Raw genomic sequence first — 16,894 nt, forward strand, 5'->3', positions numbered from 1 at the left:
AACTCGAGAGCAACATCAGTTACATATGCTCAAACTCAATGCTTCGGATCCTCCACCTCCGCCTTGATTTTGAGGGGGGGTGTTAAGCAGCTGTCCCCTTTACTTTAGGCCCATACATCTTGATGAGCCATCCACTTATCATGAGGCTTCTATAATGATAAGTGGATGGCTCATCAAGAATAGCACTGGCACGTGGAAATCCCAATTTATCAGGTGGCTGAAGATTGGCGCGATCACGCAGATTGTAGCTAGGCCCAACCTGTGACTCATCAGGAGCATTAGAATCAACCAAAATAGGAGCATCAGGACTGGCCGAGGAAGATGGACTAGATGGAGGCTGTAGATGAGTGGTAGAGCGACGCGTGTAAACACGTGTTATGGGTGGTTTACATGGTGGAGATGGGATTGGTGGAGGGTCATTAGAAGGTGGTGGAGTGTCATCAAGAGGAGCTGGTGTAGACAAAGGTGGATCATCACTAGATAAAATAGGAGGAAGGTAAAGAAAATATGTAGATTCTGTAGAAGAAGATGATGAATGGGTAGAAGGGTTGTAAAAGAAAGGACGATCCTCAACAAATGTCACATCACGAGAGATACGCATGCGACGAGTGGAAGGATCGTAACAACGATAACCCTTATGCTCAGGACTATATCCTAGAAAAACACATTCAGCCGACTGAGCTGTCAACTTAGTTCGCTCACGAGATGGAAGCAAAACATAGCAGGTACATCCAAACACCTGAAGATGATCATAGCAAGGAGGAGTGCCAAAAAGAACTTCACCAGGACACTTACCAGATAGTTTGGATGACGGTTGTCTATTAATAAGATAAACAGATGTTGAGACCGCTTCCCCCCAAAAGTGAGAGGGAACAAAGGAGGCAATTAGAAGAGTCCGAGCAGTTTCAATGATATGGTGATGTTTGCGTTCAGCTACACCATTTTGAGGATGAGCTCCAGGGTAGGAGAGCTGAGGAAGAGTGCCTTCAGAAACCAAAAACTGGCGAAAAAGATCAGACAAATATTCTCCACCAGAGTCAGAACGAAAAATTTTGATAGAGGTGGAAAATTGAGTATGAACCATGCGAGTAAAAGACTGATAAATAGAATATAATTGGGACCGGTATTTCATAAAGTAGAGCCAAGTGTATCGAGAGTGATCATCAACGAAGATAACATAATATCTGTGGCCACCTTTAGTAGCAAAAGGAGCTGGGCCCCATACATCTGAATGAATAAGATCAAAGGGTTTAGCAGAGTGAGAGACACTAGAAGGATAGGGAAGTTGAATCTGTTTTCCAAGCTTACAACCCTTACAATGAAAGTTAGACTCGACAGATGTATGACCTAAATAGCCCTGATGTACTAATGTGGACAAGCGAGACCCGCAGAGATGACCAAGTCGATGATGCCACTTTGTGAAGGATGATGGAGATGATGATGAAACACATGACACACGAGCATCGGAAGAAGGAAGACGAAGGTGTCCAAAATGTAGAGGTTAGAAGTACCGCTACGGTGATGGCCAGTCCCAATCACAATCCCTGTTTGACGATCCTGAACAAAACAAGATGAGTCATCAAATCCAATAAAACAATTATGATCAGCAATTTGGCCCACTGAAAGAAGATTCATGGACAACTTAAGTACAAAGGAGACATCAGGCACAGAAAATTTGGTATTATAAAGAGAACCCCGATGAGTAATATAACAGAATGTACCATCAGCTGTCTGAACAGAGGCACCGTCAGTGATTGGCTTGCAAGTAACCAACTGAGACTGATCAGATGTCACGTGAAAGGAGGCCCCGGAATCAAGAACCCAAGCCGGCTGAGAGGCATCAACAGATGAAGCAGCAGCAACAGAGACAGAACCATCTCGAGCAGTAGAAGAGGTACCACGGCCATGAGCAGCACGAGAAGCTCGACGGGCATGATACTCAGCTAGCTTCTCAGGATATGCAGAAAAATAATTTGCCGATAGATGAGTAGTCTTGCCACAATGCTTACATGGCTCTGAAGATGTACCTCTAGGTACAGTGATCCGCTGAGAGGCTGCCAACACACTATGGGGCATTGTCACAGTGGATAAAGAAGACATAGACTGCAGGCGTGTCTCTTCAGCAAGTAATTCAGCCAAGGCTTGGTCCATGGTTAAAGTAGATGAATTATGAAGCAGCCGAGTACGAATGGAATCAAATTCTGGCTTCACTCCCATGACAAAACGATATGTCAGAAATTTTTCAATGAATTTGTGGGCTGGGCAATCAGCTGCTGTGCACTCATTCACCATGGAAGTCAATGAACCCATCAAACGGTCATAAGCAGAATAATAGTCATCAATAGACATATCACCTTGCTCAATGACATGAATTTGCTGCATGAGATTATGGAGAAGAGCACCACTGCCCTGAACATAACGCTGCTTTAGAGCAGACCATATTTGCTTAGCTGTTTTAAACTTTCTGAGACTCATAATCATGGACTGTTTAATGCTATTAACCATGGCAGCCATCACCTTCCCATCATTGATTTGCCATATGGTGATAATGCTAGCATTATTGCCATCAGACTTAGGTGGATCATCAGTGAGGTGGGAGTAAAGACCATGACCTCTCAGAGTAGTTTCAACACAAAAGGACCACTCCGGATAATTGGAACCATCAGGAGTGATATTAATAACAATGGGACTGATCTGAGCCATGAGAAGAGAGCAGAGCAGCAGCACACTCCCATAACAGAGCAGAACCACGTGTGGACGGCCTGGATCCAGCTGCAAACGGGAAGCAGAAGATGCAGCCCACCAGCAGGCAGCAGCAGACGAGCAGAGGATGCAGCCAACTAGCAGGCAGCAGCAGCAGTTCGTGCGGACGGACGGAGGCACGAGTGGCGGATGGGAGGGCCGCGATGGGCGGCGGACAGGAGGGCCGTGACAAGCGGCAGATAGGAGGGCCGAGCGGCGGACAGGAGGGCCGCGACGGGCGGCGGACAGCCGCGACGGGCGGCGGACGGGAGGGCCGCGACGGGCGGAGGACAGGAGGGCCGCGACAGGCGGCCCCCGCGCGCGGCGCCCTGAGCTCGGCGCGCGCACGAGAGGCAGCTAGCGGACGGCGGCGGGTCAAAGAAAACCGGATCGGGTGGATGCAGAGGTGGCGCGCGCACGGGAGGCAGCTAGCGGACGGCGGCGGGCCAAAGAAAACCGGATCGGGTGGATGCGGAGGTGACGCTCCTCACCCTAACCCTACCTGCTATTCTATGTTACCGTAGAAGAGGAGATAGCTCCCAATAGTGGAGTCTTGTGTATATGTATGGAGAAGATGCAGAGAAGAATATGGGCCATGGGCCTAAAGTAAAGGGGACAGCTGCTTAACACATATAACCTGCAAGGTTGTGGTGGGCACACCTATTCCAAAATCAAGAATCTTCAAATTTGAGAACTTTTGGCCTGATCATCCTGGTTTTATGGACACGGTCAAGAACACTTGGGAGGTCACACCGACAGACAAGCATGGCTCCTCTTCTGTAATTACAGTAAAGCTAAAATCTTTACGAAGGTCACTCAAACACTGGAGTAAAAGCATCTCTAATCTCAACAGTCTGATAGCAAGGTGCAATAAAATTATTCTCTTCCTTGACTCTCTGGAAGTATGCCGGCCTCTCTATTTAACTGAATGGAACTTTCGTGTAATCATAAAGAACCAGCTGCTCTGCATCCTCAAGTACAGGAATGCATATTGGAAGAAGAGACATACTGTGAACAGACTCAAATTGGGGGATGAGTGTACCAAATATTTCCATGCAATGGCCACTGTCACTTATAGGAAAAACTTGATCACCCAACTCAAAGATGAAGCTGATAATGCTATTTGTGACCATGAGAGTAAAGCTGCTATCATTTGGTCAACTTTCAGAAACAGAATGGGGGCAACAACTGATCCTATCATGCATTTTGATCTGTAGAGCCTCATTTCTCTGGATATAGATCTTAGCTCCTTAGTGGAACCTTTTTTAAAAGATGAAATTGATAGAATTATCAGAATCATGCCGACAAACAAAGCCCCAGGGCCAGATGGTTCCATTGTTAAAGAAGATTTTTATCAGTTATGTCAGGATTTCTTTGAAGGACATCTCAACCTAGAGCCAATAAACAATTCCTTTATCACATTGGTGCCAAAGCTAAACAATCCAGAGAGAGTCAATGATTACAGGCCTATTTCCCTTTTAAACTGCAGCATTAAGATTCTGACTAAGATCTTATCAGAAAGATTATAGTTGGTAATTCTAAAGCTCCTACATGCAAACCAGTATGGCTTCATCATATCAAGAACTATACATGATTGTTTGGCCTGGAACTTTGAATATATCCATAGTGCCATCAACCTCGGAGAGAAATCATAATTCTCAAGCTGGATTTTGCTAAGGCCTTTGATATTGTAGAGCATTCAGCTATGCTTGCAGTTATGTAACAAATGGGTTTTCCCCCAAAATGGATCCATAGGATCAGCCTCCTCTTCTCCTCAAGAAACTCATCGATCCTACTTAATGGGGTCCCAGGAAAGCAGTTTAAATGTAAAAGGGTTGTTAGTCAAGGAGACCCTCTCTCACCTTTGCTTTTTGTTCTGGCAGCTAAATTGCTTCAGATAGTCATTAATAGAGCATTCCAAAGTAATCTGCTCAAAGCACCTTTACCTCAGACTCATGCAGATTTTCCAATAGTCCAATATGCTGATGACACTCTCTTGGTCATGGAAGCCAGTGCACCTCAACGGGTTTGTCTTAAGGCCCTACTGCATACTTTTGCTGAATCCACGGGACTTCGGGTTAATTATAGCAAATCACAAATGATCCCCATTAATCTGTCTGAGTCTAAAGCTGAAACCCTTGCTAGAACTTTTGGTTGCCAACTGTGTACAATGTCGTTCACCTATTTGGGACTGCAAAAGGGGACAACTAAACCAAGGATAGAGAATCTATCACCGATAATGGATAGAATTGAAAGAAGATTATCTGCCTGCTCCTCTCTCTCTTATCACCATCAGGAAGACTTGAGATGGCAAACTTAGTGATCACACCCACAAATACTTTTGCTATGTGCACACTCAAGATTCAAAAGGGAGTAATTGATAACATTGATCGGGCCAGGAAACAATGCATTTGAAGAGGCAATAACACAGACAAAAAAGGGGGTAACCTAGCAGCTTGGCCGTTGGTAATAAAACTGAAGAACAAGGGTGGCCTGGGGGTTTTAAATTTGAGATTACAGAATGATGCACTCCTCAAACACCTCCACAAATTTTACTCTAGACAGGACATCCCATGGGTTAACTTAATTTGGACCACATATTACACAGATAAAGTTCCTCATGCTTCTAGGGAGGTGGGATCTTTTTGGTGGAAAGATGTCACGCGACTTGATCAATGTGTTCTACAGAGGCATTGCAAGATGTGAATTGGGGGATGGCTCCACAGTGCTCTTTTGAGAGGACCTCTGGAGCACAGAGGTGCTAGCAGACTCCTTTCCAAGATTATTCTCTTATGTGAGAAACACACAAATTTCAGGTAAAGAGGTCAAGGAATCCCTGGACTTAGACTCCCTCTTATCGTTGCCACTATCAGATCAAGCATTACAAGAAATGAATACTCTGCAAGGCTACCTGCAGGAAATACCATATCAGGCAACCAGAACTGATTCTTGGACCTAAATTTGTGTTCACAGGCCCCTACTTTCTCTTGGTTATGGAAATCCAAATGCATCCCCCATATCAAATTTTTTGCCTGGCTTATGTTCTTGGACAGACTCAACACCAAGGATGATATTTTACAGCGCCGCAACTACAATGCTCAGTCTGTTACATCTTGTGTCCTTTGCAATACCGGTGCAAGAGAGACCAGAGATCATCTTTTCTTTGAATGCCAATTTTTCACAATCTTGCTGGGCTTTAATTAGCTTATCCTGGGAAGATAACCTGGACATTCATGGCAAAGTCGCTCTGGCGAGATCGTTATTCTTGCAACCCTTCTTCATGGAAATCTTTCTAGTGGCAGCTTGGGAACTTTGGAAACTACGAAATGCCATCATCTTTGAAAGGGAACATGTTTCACTGCAGACTTGGGTCAGAAATTTCAAAAAACAGCTAGCTCTCCAATCCTGGTGATTTAGAGAGGATAAAAGAATTCTTTTAGCTCAATGGATAGAGACAATGTTGTAACTTAACTTGTACATCCCCCCCCCCCCCCCCCCCCCCCAGTTTTACTTTTTTTATATAAATGAAAATCGAAGTGCTGTGGGGAACTCCCCCACAGTTTGGCCTTAAAAAAAAATTGGGTCAGCCTCACTTCAAGATTGGTGGCTACATTTTTAAGATCCCAAATTCAGTAGAGCAAACACAAGGGTTTTGACACCCTTTTTGCCATAGTGGCCTGGCTCTTGGGGACGGAGAGAATGCTCGCATCTTTAGGAATGCCAAGATGTTATCACCGCAACTGGTTTCTCTAATCCAGCAGGCCAGAGAATTGTGTATTGCGCCAGGTGCTGGGAAACTAGGTTGTCACTTTTCTAAGTAGTAGCTTTTAAAATTCTTAAGCTATGCTTTAGGTTGTTCCTTTTATGTAAAACAAGAGCTTAGTACTTGGCGAGACCTCATGCACTCAACGTCATTTAATTCTTCAATCATTACCTTTTTAATACAATAATATGCAGTCCTTCTACGTATTCGAGAAAAAAAAAACTAGTGCGCACAAGCCATCCACATTTAAAGCCCTGTCCTCCTTGATTTGTTTGATGCCTAGTGTCAATTACATATTGCCCCACCCAATGCAAATGATGATGTAGCAGGTGGGTTGAGGTTGCTTCTAATTTACTAATGACGAGTAAATCACCAATCCATCCCGTGAAAAGTTTAATTCTAATACTAAAAGAAGCCTCACAAAGTGTGTCATCTTAGATTTTTGGACCACCTTACTATTCTACATAACAAGTGGTCAAATTTAATTTTACATCCGTAATTACATGCATGCCTAATATGCTGCATGCATGGCATGCTGTCAAATATGATTTTTCATCCTTAATTACAAGCATGCATGTTAATATATGCTTGTGTATACCAAAATGACAGTACGGCTAATAATTAGATGGACAATTCTAATTAATAAGGGTATCAATTATAAACCAATTTGTAAGAGCGCCAGGTTTTCTTCCAAAGACAGATGAATAGTTTACCCGCTCCAAATGCTCTCGAGGTGAACTGTAGCAGCTTGTCCGCCTCTAAAATTCAATTTCCTGGAACAGCTTGTTGGGTGGGCTACTCCTAGAAATCAGAGAGATTTTTAGGGCGGAGCATGGCTGGAACGGCACGGTGGGCGCAACGGGATTCGTATTTTTCTGAATTGATTTCTGATGTAGGCCAATTTCAACCTGCTCCTGGAAATGCTGGAAATGCATGTGAGACGTCCTGCAAATTGTCTATTTTTAGCTACGAAAAATAAGAGCGGTGGGCGAAGCCGCTTTATTAGGAAATAACAAACCAACATCCCCAATAAATCTTTTCTGCAGTAGTGAAAGTCTTTCTTGAAAAAAAAACTACAGTTGGCCTCTTTTCATAGGATGGGGGAGTACATGCCAATATACATAGTCCAAATAGAACCGAGTAGGGATGTCAATGGGTACCCGTTACCCGTTACCCGACGGGTAAAAATACCATTAGGGCATGGGTATGGAAAAATTTTAAACCCATGGGTATAAAAATGGGTATGAAGTTGATGTTAATTTAGCCCAACAAGCCCAACAAATAAAAAAACTGGCCCAACAAGCCCGAATATAAAAAGAAAAACTAAACCCTAACCCTCACTCCCCTAGTCCCTGACCCACCCAACCCCTGCGGGCCTGCCCCTGGCGGCTGGCGGCTGGCTTGTGCCCTCGCCGCCCTCGCCTTGCCGCCCAGTGCCGCCTACCGCCCAGCGGCCGCCGCCCTCGCCGCCCGCCGCCCCGCGGCCCTCGCCGCCCGCGCCGCCCCGCGCCCAGCGGCCACAGCCCTCGCCGCCCAGCGCCGCCCCGAGGCCGCGGCCCTTGCCGCCCGGCGCCGCCCGCCGCCCCGCGGCCCTCGCCGCCCTCGCCGCCCTTGCCCTCGCTGCCCGCCGCCCTTACCGCCCCCGCGGCGCCGCAGCCCATGGATTTGAACCTTGAGAACAGTGATGCCGTGGATTCAAGCAATTCGCATATTCGATTCGACGAGGATTACAGCCACAGGTAGTAGCCTTCAACTTAATATCTTCTTTGTTATTGTCTAACCTATCTAACACCATCATTCGCGTAGTCTCACACTAACACCTAGGAACGCGAACCTGAACCAACCACCACCTACAACTGACAATCTTGCTGTTGTACCATCAACTGGTGATGGTGGTAGACCTAATCCCATTGCATCTGCATGTAGACCACCTCCACCTCCAGTTGGTACAGGTTTTACGATGTATGTTTCGTTATAATTTGTATTCTGCATTCATGTGTTATTCATGTGTTAGTATTTCAGTTGGAAACTTATTAGTTTCAAATTTCAGTTTCACCACGACGGAGAGTAGTAGCCTTCCTGAATCACATGAGCCTATCCAAGTTGATGATGAAGGCACCGATGAAGATGTAGAGGCTGCAGATGAGAATTGCAGAAAAGCAAAGAGGAAACGTACTTCTGTTGTTTGGAAGGAGTTTAAAGAGGTAGAAGTTCGAGGTGTATCAATGGCCCAATGTACCTACTGTAGAAAAAAATTGAGTGCTAAAGGAGGTAGTGGAACAAACCATCTCCATGCCCATCTGAGGACATGCACCATGAGGAAGATCAAGTTGGGTGGGCTGAAAACAAACAAGACCTTAACACAATCGTCTCTAAGGATGAAATCTGAAGGAGGAAAAATGTCTATAGAACACTACACATATGATCAAGATGTAGCTAGAAAAGCCCTTGCTTCTATGATTGTACTCCATGAATATCCTTTGTGTCTTGTTGATCACATTGGCTTTAGAAGATTTGTAAGTGCACTACAGCCATTGTTCAAGATGGTGACTAGGAACACTATTAGGTAAGAACAACCATTCTTTATTTTTAATTAGTCACAACTTACTTTATTTCTTGTTTATGCATTATTTGACTCTTTATACTGCTAATATAGGAAGGATATAATGGATGCATACAAGGAGGAAAAAAGAAAGGCATTGCAATATATGATTGGAGCAAAATCAAGAGTGGCTATTACTACAGATATGTGGACATCTGATAACCAAAGAAGAGGTTATATGGCTATCACAGCTCATTTTATTGACGATTCTTGGACTTTAAGAAAAATCATTATGAGGTGATTGCATATCTGAATTCAATTCTTTAGTTCAATCAAATTCAAATAATTATGAGGCGATTGCATAACTGAATTGTATTTTTTGATGGGAACATGCAGGTTCATATATGTCCCTGCTCCACATATTGCTGAAGTGATTTGTGAGCAGCTATATGAAGCTTTGGTGGAATGGAATCTTGATGAGAAGATCTCAACTGTCACTCTAGACAATTGCACTACAAATGATACGGTAATTCCTAATCTTATTAGGAATATTGGTGCGACTAAACTTTTGTTGGAGGGAAAGCTATTTCATATGCGTTGTGCTGCCCATATTCTAAACTTAATAGTAAAGGACGGTTTAGAGGTAATACAGCCTGCTATTGCCAAAATTTGTGAAAGTATTGCTTTTTGGACAGCTACACCTAAAAGAGTAGAAAAATTTGAGGAAATTGCCAAGTACCTTAGAGTTTCTATGGAACATAAGTTAGCTCTTGATTGCAAAACAAGGTGGAATTCTACATACCAAATGCTAAGTATTGCTCTTCCTTATGAGGCTGTTTTTAATCGTGCAACACGTGTTGAGAAACTTTATAATTGTGCTCCAAGTAGAGAAGAATGGGCTTTTGCTAGAGATGTGGTTCAAAGGCTCAAGATATTCAATGATATAATGGCTGTTTTTTCTGGAACTAACTATGTCACTGCAAATGCTCAACTCCTCAAAATTTGTGAGGCTAAGATGAAAATTAAGGATTGGTCCTCTTGTGGCCATTCCATTATAGAAAGCATGTCAGAAAAGATGATTCAGAAGTTTGATAAGTATTGGAAGGATATTCATGGACCAATGGGTATAGCCACTATTCTTGATCCTCGTTTTAAAACTGATTATCTTCTTGGTTTCTTTGAGACACTTTTTTGTGAACCTACTGAAATGTGTATGGATAGAGTTCATGAAGTTAAAAACACACTATATGAGTTGATGAGTGAGTATCAAGTGGAAGAGGATCAAGATCTAGGTAACACAGAATCAGCAGCTCCTCCACTTGATAATTCTGGATTTTTGTCCTCAATTAGTGCTTGTGTTGCAATAAGACGGCCAACAGTCATGAGAGCTAATTGTGAGCTACAAAGGTACTTAGAGGATGAGTTGATTCCAGTTGAAACAGAGAATTTTCAGATCCTTGATTGGTGGAAGGTGGCTGGAACAAGGTATCCTACACTGAGGAAGGTAGCACGTGATATATTTGCTATTCCAATTAGCACTGTTGCTTCTGAATCCGCCTTTAGCACTAGTGGTAGAATTCTTAGTGAGCACCGCAGCCGGCTTACTCCAGACATATTGGAGGCGCTCATGTGTTCTCAAGCTTGGCTGTGAAACAAGTATCAAGGTATAATTTATTCTTCAATTTTGTAAAGACTCTTCTATTCAACTTTCAATTTTATTGTCTTATTACCTTTTGTAGATATTGAGAATGGTGAAAGACCTGAATCATTTTGGACTTGCCTTCAAGAGATCCAGGACAAAGTTGAGGTGATGTTCTACAAGATCAAACATCAATTAAGGATTAATAGTTTATCACCAAATTGCTTATGTTTATTTTGCTCCTTTTGTAGGGACTTACACTTTGCGGATGGGAGAGGGACAATCAACATTCAGCAATTTTCCTTTTTGCTCAATTAATATTGTTGTTGTTGGTGTCGACACTAGACATGTGGCTGTTTTATTGTAACTTATTATATGGTTATTGGTTGGACATGTGGACATGTTTGTATTGATGAATTCTTTATCTTTTAGTATGATTTAAGACTTGCTAGTTGCTACAATATGTATACTATTGCTCGCTGTTGTTGAATTATTTGCTGTCATTGAAAGTTAAATTTGGCGGGTATGGAATACCCATGGGTACCCGTTACCCAGATGGGTAAGGGTATGGGTAGGTTTTCTACCCGCAGCAGGGTATGGGTACGGATATGGGTATGAGTTTTCCAGATGGGTATGGGTTTGGTTTAGTGGTACCCATAGATTTTATACCCGTTGACATCCCTAGAACCGAGCCAGGAAAGGAAGGTTAGCTATCAGACGAAGTTCACAAGCAAGGAACAAGAATATGGGCATAGATTATTGGAATGTGGGACATCAGGAACAGGAGATCTCCCATACATACGTGTTAAAATCTCTTGATTGTGTGGATGATCAGAAGGGGTTTGAGGCTTACTGCATGACACGTTTATATGATAGCTCCTAGCAACTTTGCAAGGCTCCCTATGAACCTCCGGGAGTGTGCCCAACTGGACAATTCTATTGTTGCCACACCTTCCGGTGCTGTCTGCTGAGTTGTCACCCTCTACCATCAGGCCCCGTTGCACATTATGTTGAATCTGGAGCAGTAATGCCTAAATACTTATTAAATAGATAAGCTCCTTGCTAAAAAAATGGGATTATAAAAGAGTCATGATGACTATATATATTCTAGTGTTCTGCACCACGTTAATTGATTTAATCATTGATGTATTTTCTTTATGATTACAATACACTAAAAAACATTTAGTGCCTTGACTTTTAGCAATTTCATATATCACTGCAAGAGGTTTTTTGTGGTGCACAATACTAGTCTATACTAGTGATCCGACGGTTCAGATTAATTGTATACTACTGAAAAGTTCAATAGTAGTATAAATAATATACATGAGTAGTATAAGTAGTTTAAGGTTACTATAGAAAAATATTAATGACATCATGATCCATTTTATTTGGACTTCATTCAAATCCATCTCATCATTTTCATTTATAACTTAAAAATAATTATAAAATTACCCTTACTAATGAAGGATTAGATCTCCTATGTACCATATACCAATAATTGGTAGTACTATGTACCATAAAAGAAGGCCACTGCAAAGGTTTGCTCATGACCATTTAGGAAGTACCAATAAGACCCCGATAGTGAAAACCGACATGGAGAATTTGCATCCTTTTAGGGAACGATTTATTCATAATTTCAGATTAAGTAATCAAATGTCTCATTTATTTGAGAAAAGGTTGAAACCCTGATATCTATCTTGCTCGTTGTTTTAAAATATTCATTCACATCGGTTGGTGAATCACCCATGTGACATAACTTAACCACCAACGCGCACATCGCCTCTTATTAATTATTGCTTCTATATATATTATCGGATACTAAAACATAGGTGACCCAACAATTTAGAACCACCCAAAAAAAACAAAAAAGCGAGGGTGAGAATGAGTACTGGAGTGAACTTGTTTGTTGCATTGGGTGCTCTAGTTGCTCGGAACGAGGGGCATTGGAAATTCTTTCCGTTGCGCCTACCGAGACCGTAGCGCATCGGTTACCTGAGTGCTCGAAATCATTCCGTTTTGGCTGGAGCTTTAGCGATGGCATGCTAGCTCAACTTTGACATATAGCCTCAAGGTTGCTTGTCCAATGTCTGGACGCGGCAGTGAGCCTACTAATCGTTACAAATCCACGGTGTTCATGGGTGAAAACATGATCATGGCGAGCTATACAAATGTCAAGGGCAAGTTGTTGTGGTTCCATAAAGAACTCGAGGTAGATTCTAGAGCTCATGTGTTGCATGAAACCAACCAACAACAGGGTAACGTGTGTTACTTGGGGTGTGTTTGGTAGAGCTCCTAGAGCTGATCTGAATCCAGAAGGAGATCTGCCAAACGTTTTTGAAGTGATTCTCTACTGATTCTGTTAGATGAACTAAAAGGCTGGGGGCTGAAAAAAGTAGCTTCTCCTAATTCTGTAAAGTGATTCTCCATCATAATTTTAAAAGTTTATGCTAGAGAATAAAAGAGAATCACTTTCAGCCACAGAATCACTTCTCTCAGAGGATCAACTTCCGTAGAGAATCAGAATCAGATGGAGCTCTACCAAACAAGCCCTTAGCATAATACAATGTGACGATTGACAGGTAAAGCAGGCTGCTTTTCCATGCACTTGCTGCCACTGCCGTCGACTATTAAGGGCCCCTTTGGCAGAGCTCCGCTCCCTGATTCTCCTGATCCGCTCCCTGATTCTCCTTGGGAGCTGCTTCTCCTGATCCTCCTGGAGAATCAGAATCAGTTTGAAAAATCGTTTGGTAGGCAAACTGATTCTTATGTGCTGATTGCATGAAAATATGTATAATACCCTTCATTGTATATTCTTTTTGCAAACTTGCAAACAAAACTGAAATAATAGTAAAACAAAATCAAAATATTATATATAAATATTATATATAGAGAATTAAGGATCTAGAGTAATCCAAAATACAATTGAGAGTCTAGAGTCATCCAAAATACAACGCAAAAGCATAGGGATCTCCAAGTGTCAGCCTAGAGTCATCCAAAATACAATTGTCAGCCTAAAGTCATCCAAGATACAACGCAAAAGCATAGGGATCTCCAAAATACACAAGTCATGACCACAATACAGAACCAATCACCTTCTCTCCCAAATTGCCTTAGCTAGATCATCACGAAACCTATTCATGTTCCTAGTACTAGCTCCTGTGGTGGATGTGTCCGATGCATTTTGAGGCATATGCCTCCTATAGCGGGTAGGAATTGTAGGCACATAATCAGGATCTCGATCACACCTTTGAAATTCCTCATCAAATGCATCATTCTCACGAATAAAGTTGTGAAGACACATTGTAGCAGCTATAATCATCATTTGTTTATCCAGTGGATATGTCGGCATCTTCAAAAGGATTCTCCATTTCATCTTCCATACACCAAATGTGCGCTCCACAACATTACGAAGACTTGAGTGCAAGTGGTTGAACAACTCTTGCTCACCATTTGGTGGAGCCCCATTCCTCCATTCTGGAACATGATATCTCTGACCTTTGTACGGAGCTAAATAACCATCTCTATTTGGGTAACCAGCATCGACAACATAATACTTTCCTATGTCATATAAGATAAAAATTGAGTGTTAAAGCAACGAATAAGTGTTAAAATAACATATAACAAATGATACAAATAAAAGTATACCTAAAGGAGGATGTGGGAAGATATCTTCATCATTTTCAAGTGCATGGTACAATACCGTAGTATCATGCATAGAACCAAGTTGACCAATAGATGCATATATGAACCGCATGTCAAAATCAACTACTCCCATCACATTTTGAGTAGGCTTTCCAGATCTTCCGATATACCTTATAAAGTCTTTCTTTGGTGGAGTTGCAGAAATATGAGTGCCATCGATTGCTCCAATGCAATCTTTGAAGTGAGGCCACATTCTTTGGTCATTGGTAATTCTACTATGAACATCTCGAAAATTAGGATCTCTAGGTTGTATATACTTCTTGGACATTTGTACCATGCAATGCAACACTTCTGTAAATTTGTGACTATTAGTCTCACTAGAATGTTTGAAATCTTTCTTGATTGCGCTGTTGGACCAACCTTGACCACAAATCACAAGAAAAAACCCAAAGATTCTATAGATGACATATGAATAGAGGAAGTCAAGCCAAAATCACGAACCAATTCATCATGCAATTTGTAGAACAACCGTGGTGACATTATGAAGACTTCATAACATTCTTTTGGATCATCTAGAGCATCCACAACCCAAGCCAAACCAGGATATGTTGGTGTTTTTCGCTCATTCTTATCAATATAAGATGCATAGTACCAAGATAAAAATGATGCAGCAAGATGGATAGTGTTTTGATTCTCTTTAATAGCCTCCATGACTCTCAAATCATGATCTTCCGAGTCACTCGAGTCTCTTTCACTCTCAGAAGAAGACATCTGTTCAAAAGATACATAAAAAAATATAAGATAACCATATATTATTACAACAGGAATCAGCTCATGGAGAAATATTGTTATACAGTGAGAATAATGTCATATGTTCAATAAAAGATAGTACAATACAGCAGGGAAATAAATCATGTGTTCATGGAAAAATAGTACAACCACACTAGTAAAATTATGTAAGGTTCATAGAAAAAAATTGCACACAAGGAAAAGAGGTACAGAGAAACATGCAAACAGCATGTTCTCGCACTACATGGATGAATCATTCCTAGTCATCCACATATGCTTCATGGTAAGCCATTGGACTCGTTCTTCCGGCGTCTCCAATGTTATAAATATCTCCCTTTCAGCCCGCTTGATAAACACTTGAGAAGCTATGAAGTGTTCTTTGGTCCCTGGAACAGCTCCACACTCCCTCACCAAAGTCATGACATCTCTGATGGAACAACCAGAACTTTCATCCTTCCTTGCCAAAGACTCACATGATGCAGTGCTCCTCTCACTCAAAGCAACGAGCTTGCTCAATTCTTTTTGCACCCAATGTCCTCCTGAACTTTTTGGTTTTTTACCCTTGTCTTTCCGGTTAGAAGGAGCAGGACGCTTTCCTTTTGAAGGTTCAGGGGAGTACTCTTCACAGTCATCACTTGCTTCATTAGCCTCATAATCTTTATCCTTGCCTTCCGCTTCATCAACTTCGGCATCTTGTTGATTAGTAGGTGCAGCACCACTTGAAGGAGCCCAATGGTCATCTCCTGAGTTCCGAATATCTTCAAACATGATAGTCTTCAATTCTTCAAACTGAAGGGTCCATCTTTGAATTTGCTAATTCCTGGATAATCCTGCAAACATATACAAATAAGTTTAAAAAATTGTTGGCACTTCAAATATATGCAAAAAATAGACTCATAAACTCGTAAGGCTACCTTATTCAGCTGCTTCCACCTACTATCTGGTGCTTTATAGGTTTTCTTCTCATTGTCCCATCCTAATCCGGTTTCCTTAACCAATCTTTTCCAATTGGCATACTCTCTTCTCATCTTATCCCATTTATTTTTGAACTGCATTTTGGAATAATTCAACTCGGTCTTGTCCTTAAATTTTTCGATCACATTCTTGTAGCCACTCTTGTTAAGGTGAGTGCCACTGCGATTGTGTGCCGTCACTTGTTCAGCAAACAACTCACACAAAAGCTTAGTGTTCTCCTCATTCCAATCTGTATTGTCGGACATCTTGCTGTCCAAAAAATACTTCACATCGAGTAGCAGCATATTAAGCAAAACTATTGGTAATAATGAATAAAAATAGTGCATAATGTTCTACAAAGCTATCACTTATTTCTATATGTTTCTACATAACATACATAGCACAGATAACCTTTACACATGCTGTTGTGGGAAAATTTTGCATATACATTGTTGATATGTGATCCAAATTCAGAGAAGGCCGAGTTTTCGTAGCGTAGCGGAGGCCCGTCGCTGGAGGCTTGGGCCGGAGCGTATGACGAATAAATCTTGTATTTGAAAAATTGAACTAAAATTTTGCATATCACTTATTTCTTCTTCGTAAAATTGAACTAAAATTTTATATGTATACAAAAGAGTACGACGAATAAATCTTGTATTTGAAAAAAGTATGAATTTTAAATAGTTTGTAAAATATAAATTCCAACAAAAAATAAGAAAGTGGGCACCTCCCGGCCGTCGGCGGGCGGGATGCCTCAGGGACCTCTTCACGAATAAAAAAAATTTCTTATTCGCAAAGAGACCCTCGAGAGGGCCTGGAAGAA

The sequence above is a fragment of the Panicum hallii genome, chromosome 7, assembly GCF_002211085.1.
Source record: "Panicum hallii strain FIL2 chromosome 7, PHallii_v3.1, whole genome shotgun sequence".
Classification (NCBI taxonomy): domain Eukaryota; kingdom Viridiplantae; phylum Streptophyta; class Magnoliopsida; order Poales; family Poaceae; genus Panicum; species Panicum hallii.